Source organism: Bos grunniens, chromosome 5, assembly GCF_055505025.1.
Source record: "Bos grunniens cultivar Pamir isolate PY7600 chromosome 5, Bosgru_T2T1.0, whole genome shotgun sequence".
Taxonomy (NCBI): Eukaryota; Metazoa; Chordata; class Mammalia; order Artiodactyla; family Bovidae; genus Bos; species Bos grunniens.
The window spans coordinates 113,231,702-113,244,154 of record NC_141169.1 but is presented as its reverse complement, the minus strand read 5'-3'; the positions used below and the strand labels follow the sequence as shown (position 1 = coordinate 113,244,154).

At 40.8% G+C, this 12,453-nt stretch overlaps 1 protein-coding gene across 4 annotated transcripts in view; it reads left to right on the top strand.

Moving 5' to 3' along the window:
• The window catches only part of MRTFA (myocardin related transcription factor A), a 211,361-nt gene that overhangs the window by 25,720 nt on the left and 173,188 nt on the right, over positions 1-12,453 (top strand). For 2 of the 4 annotated variants that reach the window (XM_086402975.1, XM_086402974.1), the window contains exon 1: positions 9,608-9,666. The exons of 1 other annotated variant lie outside the window; for it this stretch is intronic. The gene's annotated coding sequence lies outside the window, so the exon portion shown is untranslated. Of the gene's footprint in view, positions 1-9,603; positions 9,667-12,453 lie in introns of those variants that run through there. One more of the 4 variants, XM_086402972.1, reaches the window with a different exon arrangement.

Below are 12,453 nucleotides of genomic sequence, written 5' to 3'. Positions count from 1 at the left end.
TTATGATCCAACTCTCACGTCCATACATGACTACTGGAAAAACCATGGTGGTGGTGGTTTAGTTGGTTAAGTCGTGTCCAGCTCTATAGAAACCCCATGGACTGTAGCCTGCTAGGCTCCTCTATCCATGGAATTCTCCAGGCAAGAATACTGGAGTGGGTTGCCATTTCCTTCTCCAGGGGATCTTCCCAACCCAGGAATTGAACCCTGCTCTCCTGCCTTGCAGGCAGATTCTTTACCGACTGAGCTGCGAGGGAAGCCCATAGCTTTGACTATACGGACCTTTGTTGGCAAAGTGATGTTTCTGTTTTTTCCTTTGGAGAGGTATAAAGACAGATACTTTTGACACGGTGCTTTACAGGCCTTTGAGATTCTGTCTGGAAGATGAAGATGAAATATGGTGTGTGGATTAACAATTTCCCACAGTACTTTGTGGCTGGATTCCTGAGAGTCACAATTAGCCATAAAATGGAAAGTAAGAGTGCTGGCAGACTTAGACCTGGAAAGACTCCTAAGCCTTGGTAGGCGGAAGGGTTGGAACCTGGGCCAGCAGAAAAGACACACGGCTCGGAAGTGGTTATGGTTAGTTTTATTCTAGAAGTTAAAGTTGTAGATCTCTTAGATCTCTGTAAATAGCCTAGGTGAAATAAAATTTCCTTTAGGACAGGAAAATAAGACACTGTTTTCTTCCAGCAAATATTTTAAAGGATTAAGTACTATTTTTAAAAAATTTGGAGATTGGCATTGAGTGAATGGTTGGACTGGAACAGTGTTCTCCTGTGATTCCAATGTTTTGTGGAAAAGAAATGGAAGGGGGGATGTAAATGATCATAACAGCCTTTAACTACTTTGGTGTTTAGGTGCTGTTTTAGTTGCTGAGTGAAGTCCAACTTTCTGCGACCCCATGCACTGTAGCCCACCAGGCTCCTCTGTTCAGGAGATTTCCCAGGCCACAATACTGGAGTGGGTTGCCATTTCCTTCTTCAGGGGATCTTCCTGACCCTGAGATCGAACCCAAGGCCTCCTGCAGGTGGATTCATCACCACCGAGCCCCCTGGAAGCCCAAGTGCTTGCTTTAACAAACCACGTGAGAGAACAAGATTCTAAGAGGCTTCAAGGCCTGTCCCTGCAAGGGTCACAGCCTTGCTTTCTCCTTGCCCGGAAGCACCAGATGAGTCTTCTGTTTGTAGCATTGGTAGGAGATGGTGAGTGTGGTGATCCCGGGATGATTCTTCACAATTTATTTGGAATGTTTTGGCAATTTGTTTTGCTTTTTTATTCCTGCCTTTGAACTCCCATAACGATTAGTTAATGCCTGTAATAAAAAGTACGTAGCACACAATGCCTTGAATAGGGATTTTGTCATAATCATCTGTGTATCCTTAGCATCTAGCACATGGTCACTTGGAAAATATTTGTTGACACATGATGGTCCGTTTCCAGCCCTGAGATGAAGTGATTTTTCAATTTCTCCTGTGGCCTTGACTCAGAATGTGGGTCACGCTAGCCCTGTGTCGGCCCCTCTCTCCATTGTTCAGTCTGGGTGCGTTTGTTCCCAGGCTCTGGTCTGTTCTCTTCTTTGGGGACCTTCTAGGGAAAGTTTGGAACAAGGGGAGCCTGTGAGACTGGAGGTGATCGATCATGTTAGGGCTCTTCCAGCTGCCATCTGGATGAAGTACTCAGTGTTGGATGAAGAATTCAGATGCCAGGAGCTCCTTGTATTTGTCGTTCTACCTCATTTACTGTGATTTGACCCCATACCTGTAACTGTGGTGTGGAATAGATTTCATTCTTGATCTGCTCCCACCACTTCTGAGTCTCTTTATCCTCATCTACCTTTTCTTTTTCTTCCCTAAAGCACTCATTACATTTTAAGATCTATGCAGTTTACTTATTATGTTTATTATTATTTTTTATGTCTCTGTCAGAATATAAGCTCTGGGAGAACAAGGGTCTCCGTCTTTCGCGATCACTGATGTGTCTTTGCAGCTACAGTGCCTGCATGAAGTAGGCCTTCACTAAATGATTGTTGAATAAATAAATGAACTGTGAGCTACTGAACTGTTGGCTTTTGCTTAAATCCATGTTTTTGAAGTACCTAGAGCCTATACCAACAAAGCGGTTTATATATTTGAATATATCAGCAGTAACATCTCCTTATGGTCATTCTGGAAGATAGGTGGTATTATCTTTTTTTTTTTTAAGCATCTCTGAGCCTCAGAGAAGCTGAGCAATTTATTCCAAGATCATATGACTAATGAAGGTTGGAACTGACATACAAATCCGGATCTGACTCCAAAGCCTACGTTCTCTGCTGCCATATTATATCTTCTTAAACCATTCATTCAATAAATATTTATCTAGTTCCTACCAGGTTCTAGGCACCTTAGGCAGTCAAATAGCAGTTTATTGTGGGATACTAACCAAAGTCTTTTAAATTTTGTCATCTTCGTTGTATTCTTTATGAGCGATGAGAGGTTTAATGTGTTTATTTCATTTATCTGCAAGCTCTGCTTAAATGCAGGTAAAAATAGGCATGAAAATGCCTCTGATAAAACTTTGGTTATCCAGAGATCAATTTGCTGTCATTTTCAAGCATCCAGAAGAGTTCTGAACCCAAAATTAAGAAAAAGAAAAGCAAGTGCCTTAGATAGTCAAGAAAGAAAGACCTTTTGAGCATGTTGACAATTCCTGCGAAGACTTGAATGCCAGAAGTGCTGTGAGTAGTCACTTCTTCCAGAAATTGAGGCAGCTTGTTGATTAAACTGGCAATGTCTAGTTATAAATAGGTCAGCATTTCTTGAGAAGAAAGCCAAAAAACCTAGGTGAAAGGATATTAAGACATGCAGAGAAGGCAGAGTGGAGAATGGTGGTAGTCAGCGTAGGCAAGGTTTGAAGTGACTGGGACGCAGAATGAGTGGTAGACTCTTGAGAACCTCGATGAAGAGCCAGATCAGACACTTCTTTGTGGGTCAGAGGTGGACCAGTGCCATAGGAATACCTTCAAATGCAAAGTGTTTTGAAGCCATAGATATAAGAATCCTCTCCTTTGAATGCAAATGAAAACCACAGTGAGTTACCACTTCACATCCTTTAGGATGACTATTACCAAAAAACTGAGGAGGAAAAACTGGAACCTAGGTATCCCAGTTGTAACACGGTGTAGCCACTGCGGAAAACAGTTTTGTGGTTCTTCAAAAAGTTAAGCACAGAACTGCCATAGGTACAGCAATTCTACTTCTAAGCAAATACCCAAAAGAATTGAAAGAAGGGACTTAACACTTGTACACCAGTGTTCACAGCAGCATTATTCATAGTAGTTACAAGACAGAAACAACCCAGATGTCCCTCCGCTGGTGAATGGATAAATAAAATGTGCTATGTACACACAATGGAATATTGTTCTGCCTTCAGAAAGAAGGAAATTCTGAAACAACGTACAACATGGGAAGCTTGAGGATAACTACGCTGCGTGAAACAAGCCAGGCACAAAAGGACAAATATTGTATGATTTCTCTCACACGAAGTACCTGGAATAGGTAAATTCATAAAGACAGAAAGTAAACTAGTGTTAGTGGGGGCTCAAGGGAGGGGAAATGGGGAATTACTGTGTAATGAGTACAGAGTTACTGTTTGGGATGATGAAAAAGTTTTGGAGGTGAATAGTGGTGATGGTCCCACAACACTGTAAATCCAATGCCCCTGAATTTTACAGTTAAACATGGTTAGAATGGTAAATTTTATGTCTTGTTTGTTTTACCGTGGGCTTCCCAGGCGGCTCAGTGGTAAAGAATCCACCTGCCAATGCAGGAGACGTGGGTTTTTTCCCTGGTTTGGGAAGATCCCGTGAAGGAGGAAATGGCAACCCACTCTACTATTCTTGCCTGGGAAATCTTATGGACAGAGGAGCCTGGCGGGTTACAGTCCCTGGGGGTCACAGTCGGACACAACTTAGTGACTAAACAACAGCAACAGTATTTTACCATGCATATGTACAAGAAACCTCTCGTCTCGTGTGTGCACTTGAGTGGAAGTGTGTGTGGGGAGGGGGTACAAACGTGCGGTGCCACAGTGAGGCCTGGCCTCCAGATTCAGTGGTGGTGGAGATGTGCTGTCTCTGGTGGGGCGATAACCATTAAGTCACTCTACTGCAGCTGTGTTTGTAAGCACAGGAGAGTGATCCAGTTGTTAAGAAAGGGTTAACTGGCAAGAACCTTGGTATCCTTTCTTGAAAGAAGTACTGGGGGACTGGGTGGGAAAGAGACCTACGTTTCACGATGCGTTCATTGTACTGCGAGGTTTTTTAAAACCATAGTTGTATATTACCTATTTTGAAAAATTAAAATAATTTATTACGGAGAAAAAGCAAGGAATAGTAATATTCATTTTATTCTGTTTAAGAAAATAGGAACGTATGCATTTATTAAAACTTGCTGCAGAGGTGTTAGAGTCAGGTTTGAGATCTAAAAAATGATTAGAACTCAGAGACAAATGGACTCCTCCTCTGCAAATCCACTTGTAATAGGGCTTTGTTGCGATTTACTCTCCACCCATCATCTCTGTCAGTACCACCTTACAGTGTTAGGAGAATCACATAAGACAGTAGATGTCCAGACACCTGGAAAACTATAAAGTGAGTTTTGCTTTGCAGTTTCAAAAAGTGATCACTGTATCTGCCCATCTGGAGCTACGACTTCAGTCTTCATACACAGTGAGATGGGCAACGCTTCCATGACTTGTTGCGGAGTGCTGGCAGGGGAAGGTGAAACTGGGAACTTTAATAGAGTTGGAAACTCTCCATCTGCATGGAGGGTTTGAGATTTTAGTTTTTTATTTGTAAGTTATGTCTGTGTTCTAGTGCCTTAGCAAGGGATTCCTAGGTAGCGCAGTGTAAAGAATCCACCTGCCAATGCAGGAGATTCAAGAGATGTGGGTTTTATCTCTGGCTTGGGAAGATCCCCTGGAGTAGGAAATGGCAGCCCACTGCAGTATTCTTGCCTGGAGAATCCCATGGATAGAGGAGCCTGGTGGGCTACAGTCCAGGGGGTCGCAGAGTTGGACAGGACTGAGTGATTGAGCATGTACACACAGGCATGTGTTAGGTTGAGTGCTGCAGCTGTGTTGATAATTGGACTACATAGATCTTAATTATCCCTTCTCCCATCATATATATGTATATATAGTACATATGGTTTTGCTTCTTTTTTCCTCTTGTCATCTTAATTAAATGTTATCTTAAATGTTTTTTAAATTTTCTGTCCAAGTTAAATTGATAATAGGAAAGGAAGGGCTTTTGGTGCATGTGAAAGGCTGCAGAGTATATGGCTCCTCATGTTTCTAGTCTCTTCTAGAGGAGGTTATAGACTTGTCTGGGAACAGTGGTCTTTCTTGACTCTCGCTTTGAGGCTCTCTAGTATTAATAGTCCCAGCCAGTACCAGCACTTTGAGGGGGCTTGCATGGACTGACATTTCTCACTTCCTTTCTTGTTCCAGGAGGCCCAATCCACTTAATGCTCTTATCTTTGGAAGTGGAAGAAAGAACAGATAGAGGAATCAGGCAAAAATCACGTTTAGATTTTTCTTCTAGGTGTTCAGTTTGAGGAGCTATGTAACCATACCTTGTAGATGAGCTTGTGTAAAAACTGTCGTTCATTTATTAAATTGAAAATTGTTTTTCTCCTCCTTCTTTGATATCAGACAAACATTTATACTGATTTTTCTTCCTTTTTTCGTTTTCCTTCCATTTTATTTTTGTTACTTTTCTTCGGTTTTTTGCATCTCTTTCCCCCCAAATTAAAGTGAGACAATAGCATTCTTTCAAAAGAAATGTTTGTTTGAAAGATGACCCTGGATTCTGTGAAATTACTTTTTTTTTGGCAGGAAGTTTATGTTTTAAAAGATAAGGATAATGTCATCTTAGATTGTAAAAATTATTCCCATACCCTTGGGAATGTGAGAAAAACTTTTTAAAGCTAAACTCCTAGCAAAGATTCTGTGTAAGCAGGTATTGAGCCAAAAGCATTGAAAATAACTGCTGTAATTTTTCTGTTGCTCAAGTTTTTAAGGGACAGCATTTTCACATCTTTAGGGTGCAAATTTAGTTTTTAAATTCTTTTCAGCTAGTGAATAAGTGTAGGTATTTAAACTTTTTTTCATTGTAATTTCCAAAACATGTTCTGTCTTGATAAAACAGTGTGTTAGGTAGTTTGGAGTAGAATAAATTAATTGGATTAGTAATCAGATTCTGGTCCCCGTCTCCCTGTTATCAGGTCATTGAACCCTTTCTGCTCTGGTTCCCCAACTGAGATGGAAGGGATCAGATGTGTGAGCTTGTGAGGTTTATTTATAAAAATTCAGTCATTTCAATTTTACTGGCATTTTTCTAAAGCTGATAAAAGAGTAAAAAAGTTCTGCTTATAATACTGTTCATATAAAGCACTTAATTTGTTTCAATATAAAGTAAGTTAGACTGGATTCTGAAGGGGTTTAGTCAGTGGATGACTAAAACAACTTTTTTATGAGATGGTCTCATGTAGAAATCAGTTTCAAAATACTTTCTCTGACAACTTGGAACTTAAAAACCAGGATCTCATTTTAAGTGAGATTAATCATTGTAAGCAATCTGTCATTAGCACATATCTTATTTCTATTATGATATTTTAAAATAGTAACTCAAAACTGTTCGGTTGACTTTTTCTGCTATGGCTTTCATCGAAATACTATTGCTACAGTCATTCTCCCTGACTGAGTTCCTTTTCCTGAGAATAAAGGATTGAGCTCATACCTTTGCACAACTATCTAAGGAGTATTTTAAGCCTGGCGTGTTCAAACCTGGCGGACTCAATTAGTATGTGGGCAGACCAGCACATTAGAACATTTTTTAAGTTCCAAGCCACAAATTGTGCTTTCAATGAACACAGACCTGTATAAAGTGAATACTTAAGCCTTGGAGAGCACAGACATTGAAAATGTGCCTTGCCGTGGGTGACTGATGCCAGTGAGGCTCCTGCGTGGCTGGCACTTTTCTTCCTCTGCTGGAAGCAGTGTCAGGAGCAGAGTCAAGAGAGGGTCTGGTCCTCTGGCACTCTGCTACCCTCTGCTTTGGGCAGAGAAAAAGGCTGCTGTCTTACTTCTTAAACTCTTACCATATGGAAAGTTTCTATAAATAAACCTTAATTTATGATTGGTCTTCTAAATTTGTAACCTCTACCATCTGTGACTAAAGCCAGTATAAATACCTATTTAAACATACATACGTCTTCCCAGGTGGCTCAGCAGTAAAGAATCCTCCTGCTGAGCAAGAGACACGAGTTCCATCCCTGGATCGGGAAGATTTCCTGGAGAAGGAAATGGCAGCTCGCTCCAGTATTCCTGCCTGGAAAATCCCATGGACAGAGTAGTCTGGCAGATGGCAGTCCACGGGGTCACAAAGAGTTGGACCTGACTTAGAGACTAAACAACTGCATTCGAGTTGGATCATTTCAGTGAGAAAGATCACCATCCACAATATCTAAATAGTCAATTCACTTAATTTTACCTTTGTCCATTGGCATGGATGAGGACCTTATTTTTTTATCAAGCAAAAACTAGTCAGCTGGTTGTGTTTGGTGAATCCACTTTGACTTTTTTGTGCATGAATTGTTGGTATAATTATGTAGCATACATATTCATGAAGATGTTAAAGTACATTAAATTTCTGACAAACTGAATTGTTTAAATGTACTAAATAACTGACTTTTTAGTCTTTTTAATATTTTAATTTTTTAGCTGCTCCATGGGGCATGTGGAATCTTAGTTCCCCTGACCAGGAATTGAACCTGTGCCCCCTGCAGTGGAAGTGCAGAGTCTTAACCACTGGACCACCACCGAAGTCCTGATTTTTTAGAGGAATCCTGTCGTTATTCATTTTGTAAATTTGAGTCTGTTGGACCTTCAGTCAACAAGTGCATAATTGGCACCTATTACGTGCCAGACACTAGGTCTTGGGGGATATAGGGTCATATAAAAGATGTTACCTGTTCAAGTAAGAGATGAGCAAAAAAGAAACCTGAGGACAGGAGAATGTTTTATCGTCCTGGTGGAGAAATGGACAAATGCCGTTCCACGCAGGTGTGGCAGAGAGGCCAGTAGATTAACTCTGGAGAATTGGAAAAGGTTATAGAAAAATGTTTCAGTGGAATCTTGAATAATAGTATTTATAACAGAGGTTATATTTTATTGAGTACCTACTCTGTATTAGGATTAGTTAATGTTACCTACCAGGGAAAAAGTCTGGGGTTGGGGAGTGGGGGAACTTTCAAGGCAATAGGAGAAACAACAGAGCTATCAAAGATTGTGTATTCTAGAAGGAAGAAGTTGGACATGATTAATGAGGAGGGGGAGAGAGGCCAGTGGACAAGGGCAAAGGCTGGTGAGACTGGATGGGATCAGATGATGAAGGACCCGGATGACTGTCTCTGCCTCATGGTTTTGTTCTTGTTTCCGTGCCCGTAGGGCGTTTCTCCTGTCTGCCTTTTTTTTTTTTTAAATGTCCAACTTTAAGGCACTTCTTCTGTGAAGCTTTCCTTTGCTTTTCCCAAAGGTTACTGATTTTTTTTTTAACTGAATGATTGCACAGAGAGAGTGTACATTATAATAGGACATTCCATTTCTTGGACTGTTTCTTGGATTTAGTATGATCTCCCCAACTAGTTTCTCAACTCTGTAGGACAGAGACTGAATCCTGTTTAACACCTAGTGTAGTGCTCAGCTCACCATGGGGACTTAAGAAATATAAAATGAATGGATGAATATGGAACGTTTTATAAACATCAACCATTGAGACAGCCCAGCAACAGTGGTTGAGATTGCCTACATTTTAAAAATTTTTTGAGATTGCCTGCATTTTTAAGAGGCATTTCTTTACACTAATAAGAGCAATTTTCCCATTCTTTTGTTTTCCTCTATTTCTTTGCATTGATTGCTGAGGAAGGCTTTCTTATCTCCTCTTGCTATTCTTTGGAACTCTGCATTCAGATGGGTATATCTTTCCTTTTCTCCTTTGCTTTTCGCTTCTCGTCACAAAGAGTCGGACACGACTGAGCGACTGAACTGAACTGAAAGAGCAATTTTCAGAGGTACAGGTCAGTTGTCATTTGTATGTAAAACGAGTTGATCAATATCTCATAGGGTTGTGAGAATTAAATTAATTAGTACATTTAAGCACTTAGAATAGTGCCTAGCATATAATTAGTGTTCAATCAGTGTTACCTGTATCTAACTCCACGTTCAGTTCAGTTCAGTGGCTCAGTCGTGTCCGACTCATTGCGACCCAATGAATCGCCGCACGCCAGGCCTCCCTGTCCATTACCAACTCCCGGAGTTCACTGAGACTCACGTCCATCGAGTCGGTGATGCCATCCAGCCGTCTCATCCTCTGTCGTCCCCTTCTCCTCCTGCCCCCAATATCTGGGCCTTTTTGCCAGTGACACTCAGCTGCTGTTGTGGGAGTGGAGAGAATAGGAAGCAGATAAATAGCTGGTCACCTCTGAAACCAAGCACCTTGTAGGAACTGGAAGAACTGCTTATATGGCATGAACTTTTATTTTTCTGTTTGTGTTTTAGTGATCGAAGGGGTATGATTGGCATGGAATTGAATTTCATCTGTCTGTGGGAGTTGTAAACAAGGTAGGTCCCAGGTTTATTTACACTTTCCTGCCTTCTTCTCTAAGGCGTTTGTTCGTGTTTTCAGTTCTACTGAACTTGGATTGATTGAATTTGGTTATTATTTAGGGAAGTACTCATCGTGGCCCCGTAATGGCCCTATGATAGTTTGTCTAGTATTGTGGACTACATCTAGGGTCTTGTCAGAGGGTACTGAATGCCAGTAAGCAGCACAACCAAGTTAAAATTCTGGTAGTCATAGAACTGAACCATGAAAACACACACAAACACACCCCCCACACACACACCCCCACACCCCCCACACACACACAGCCACACACACCCCACCATCCCCCCACACACACCAACCCCCACACAGCCGCACACACCCCACCGCCCCATTCCCCATGACCCACTCCTGAGGAGCCACAAGCTCTTGTATTGGAGCCATTGTAGAAACTAGCTCGAGGTAGTGGGAGATGACAGGCCAGCTAATTGTTCTGGTCACTAAAATTCAGTAGCCTGTCTGAATGGTGACTAGATGCAATCAAAGGGCTTATCGTGACAGTGGCCAGGCCATGCTGACAACTGTAACTCCAGCCAGTTATTGCTGACAACTATAAATTTTGTTACTGGTGACAGAATCGTCTGTCCGTCTGTAACCACTAGAGTTGATTTGACACAGCATGCTTGTGTTCCTATCTTAAGCTCTGGAGCCTGAACAAAAGTACACCAGTTATGACTTTGACTTATTTATCTGTCTTGTATCAGATGCCCACAAAAAGAGTTATAGACGGCAGCTTCGTGCAGCTCTGCAAGCCTATTTCTGGCAGAACATTTCCTGTCAAAGCAGAGATGAGTGCCGTTGCACGTAGTTTTAGTTTTCCATATTCTTAGGTGTGTGGAGACCCCTTTCCTCGGGGCAGGAAACTTGGATCATTTGGAGGGTGAAATTGGTCACCAAAAAACCAATGGCAGTACTCCCCGCAATCTTCCAGCCAGGAACCCTGGGAGCTTGACCGTGGGGCTCTGTGGGCTGACGACAGTGATCTGGGCTCTTGCTGCACCTGCACTTAGAACAGAACAGGTTCTCGAGACCGGCTTCCAGTCCCAAAGAACGGGGACGGCTGGTGCCTTGCTGCGGGGAAAACAGGCGAGCCATTTCCTGTAGCAGAAGGGAGGGAGGCAGAGAGAGTAAAATTTAACTTTTGCAGAACAGCCTTCATCATCATCTGGTGGCCTGAATTTTCAGAGTCTGATCCAGGTGTGCAGTCAGGAAACTATCTTTTTTTATTCGCCTGCTTTTTATTGGGGTATAATGAACAGGAACTATTTTATGGAAATACTCTTAAGAATTAATGGAAAGGAAAGAAACATTTATTGACTGCCTACTGAAGGTTAGGCATGGTACTGTAAACTTTAAAGTTCATCAATATTACAATTTTTCAAGTCTAGATGGATTAACACCATGAATATCACTATCTTGAACTGTTTTGACTCTTATTATACACAGAGGAGATAGAATTATACATTAATAGGTTATTTCATTTGTATCTGCTGGAACATTCTTTTATGGAGGAAGAGAGAAAATACCTACATGCCATGGCTTTTTGTTTTTATTTTCTGGGCTTGCTACTGATTTAGCCAAAGTCAGAGAGGAGACACACAGGTCTGAAATTAGAGACACCTGTGCTGTTTTGGAAGCTGAGACTTGACCCAGGATTTGCTGGAGTTGGTGCCAGGGGAGGTCAGAGTAGGTTAATATTTTCATAGCTCAAAGCAAATGTGAATTATGGTCGTTTGTAGGTGCATTTTTGCTTGATCTTTGTAGTTACAAATAGGGTAAATATTTTAAAATACAGTATTGCTGTTTTGGGAAACTTCCGCAAAAGTCCCTGAACCAATGCAAATTAATATTCTCCAAAAATACCAAAAAATACCCCATGTAGATGTTTTGACTGACTAAGGGAATTGACTGATTGTCATCAGACAGGTAAAGAAATTACCATAGGTTCTTTTAAAACAGTTTGATTTCCTGCTTTCAAATGTTTAAAAATTCTTCTCAGAGGGGCTACCATCTCTGTAATTTCTCAGCACATGCAGTAATGTGAGATTAGAATAAATGGTTATTCTCTTCTGGGGAAAGGAAAGTGAGGAGGATAGGAAAGTAAGCTGAAGTGTTCCTTCTCCTTAATGCCACGTTTAAGATTTCCAAATCTATTGTCTTTATACTCTTAAGATAGGAAGATTTTGTGGTCTTTGCCAGGTCTGTAGTTACCCAGAGATGCAATACTATTCTTCATTGGGCTGAAGTGAAAACATTAGTATTTCTTAATCTATGAAAAATTTCCTTTTTATTTTCCTGTCAAATGAATTACTATACTTTTCCTCTTGGCTACTTCCTTTCTTTAGTCAGAGAAACTCTTAATAGTGTAATTTTCTCTCCATACTTCAGCAAACAGATACCACTTAAAAAAAAACAACAGCCTTATTGAGGCCTAATTTATATACTGCAAAATTTGTCTTTCTGAAGTGTACAATTCAGTGATTTTTAGCAGATTTGTAGAGTTGTGTAATCATTGCATGACAGTGGTACTTTTCCAGCACCCCAAAAAGATCTCTTGTAAACACCACTTTTTAACTTCCTTTAAAGTCATCCATAAATTTTGTTAAGTTCTGCACCAAATTTAATCTTCCTGTAAAGTTTCCTAGCATTCTATCGCATGTGTTCTTTCCCCCTTTTATTTTTATATTAGTTTCTTATTGTACATCAAATTTAACCATCTTTTTGTCATTTTAAGTCCATTCTCT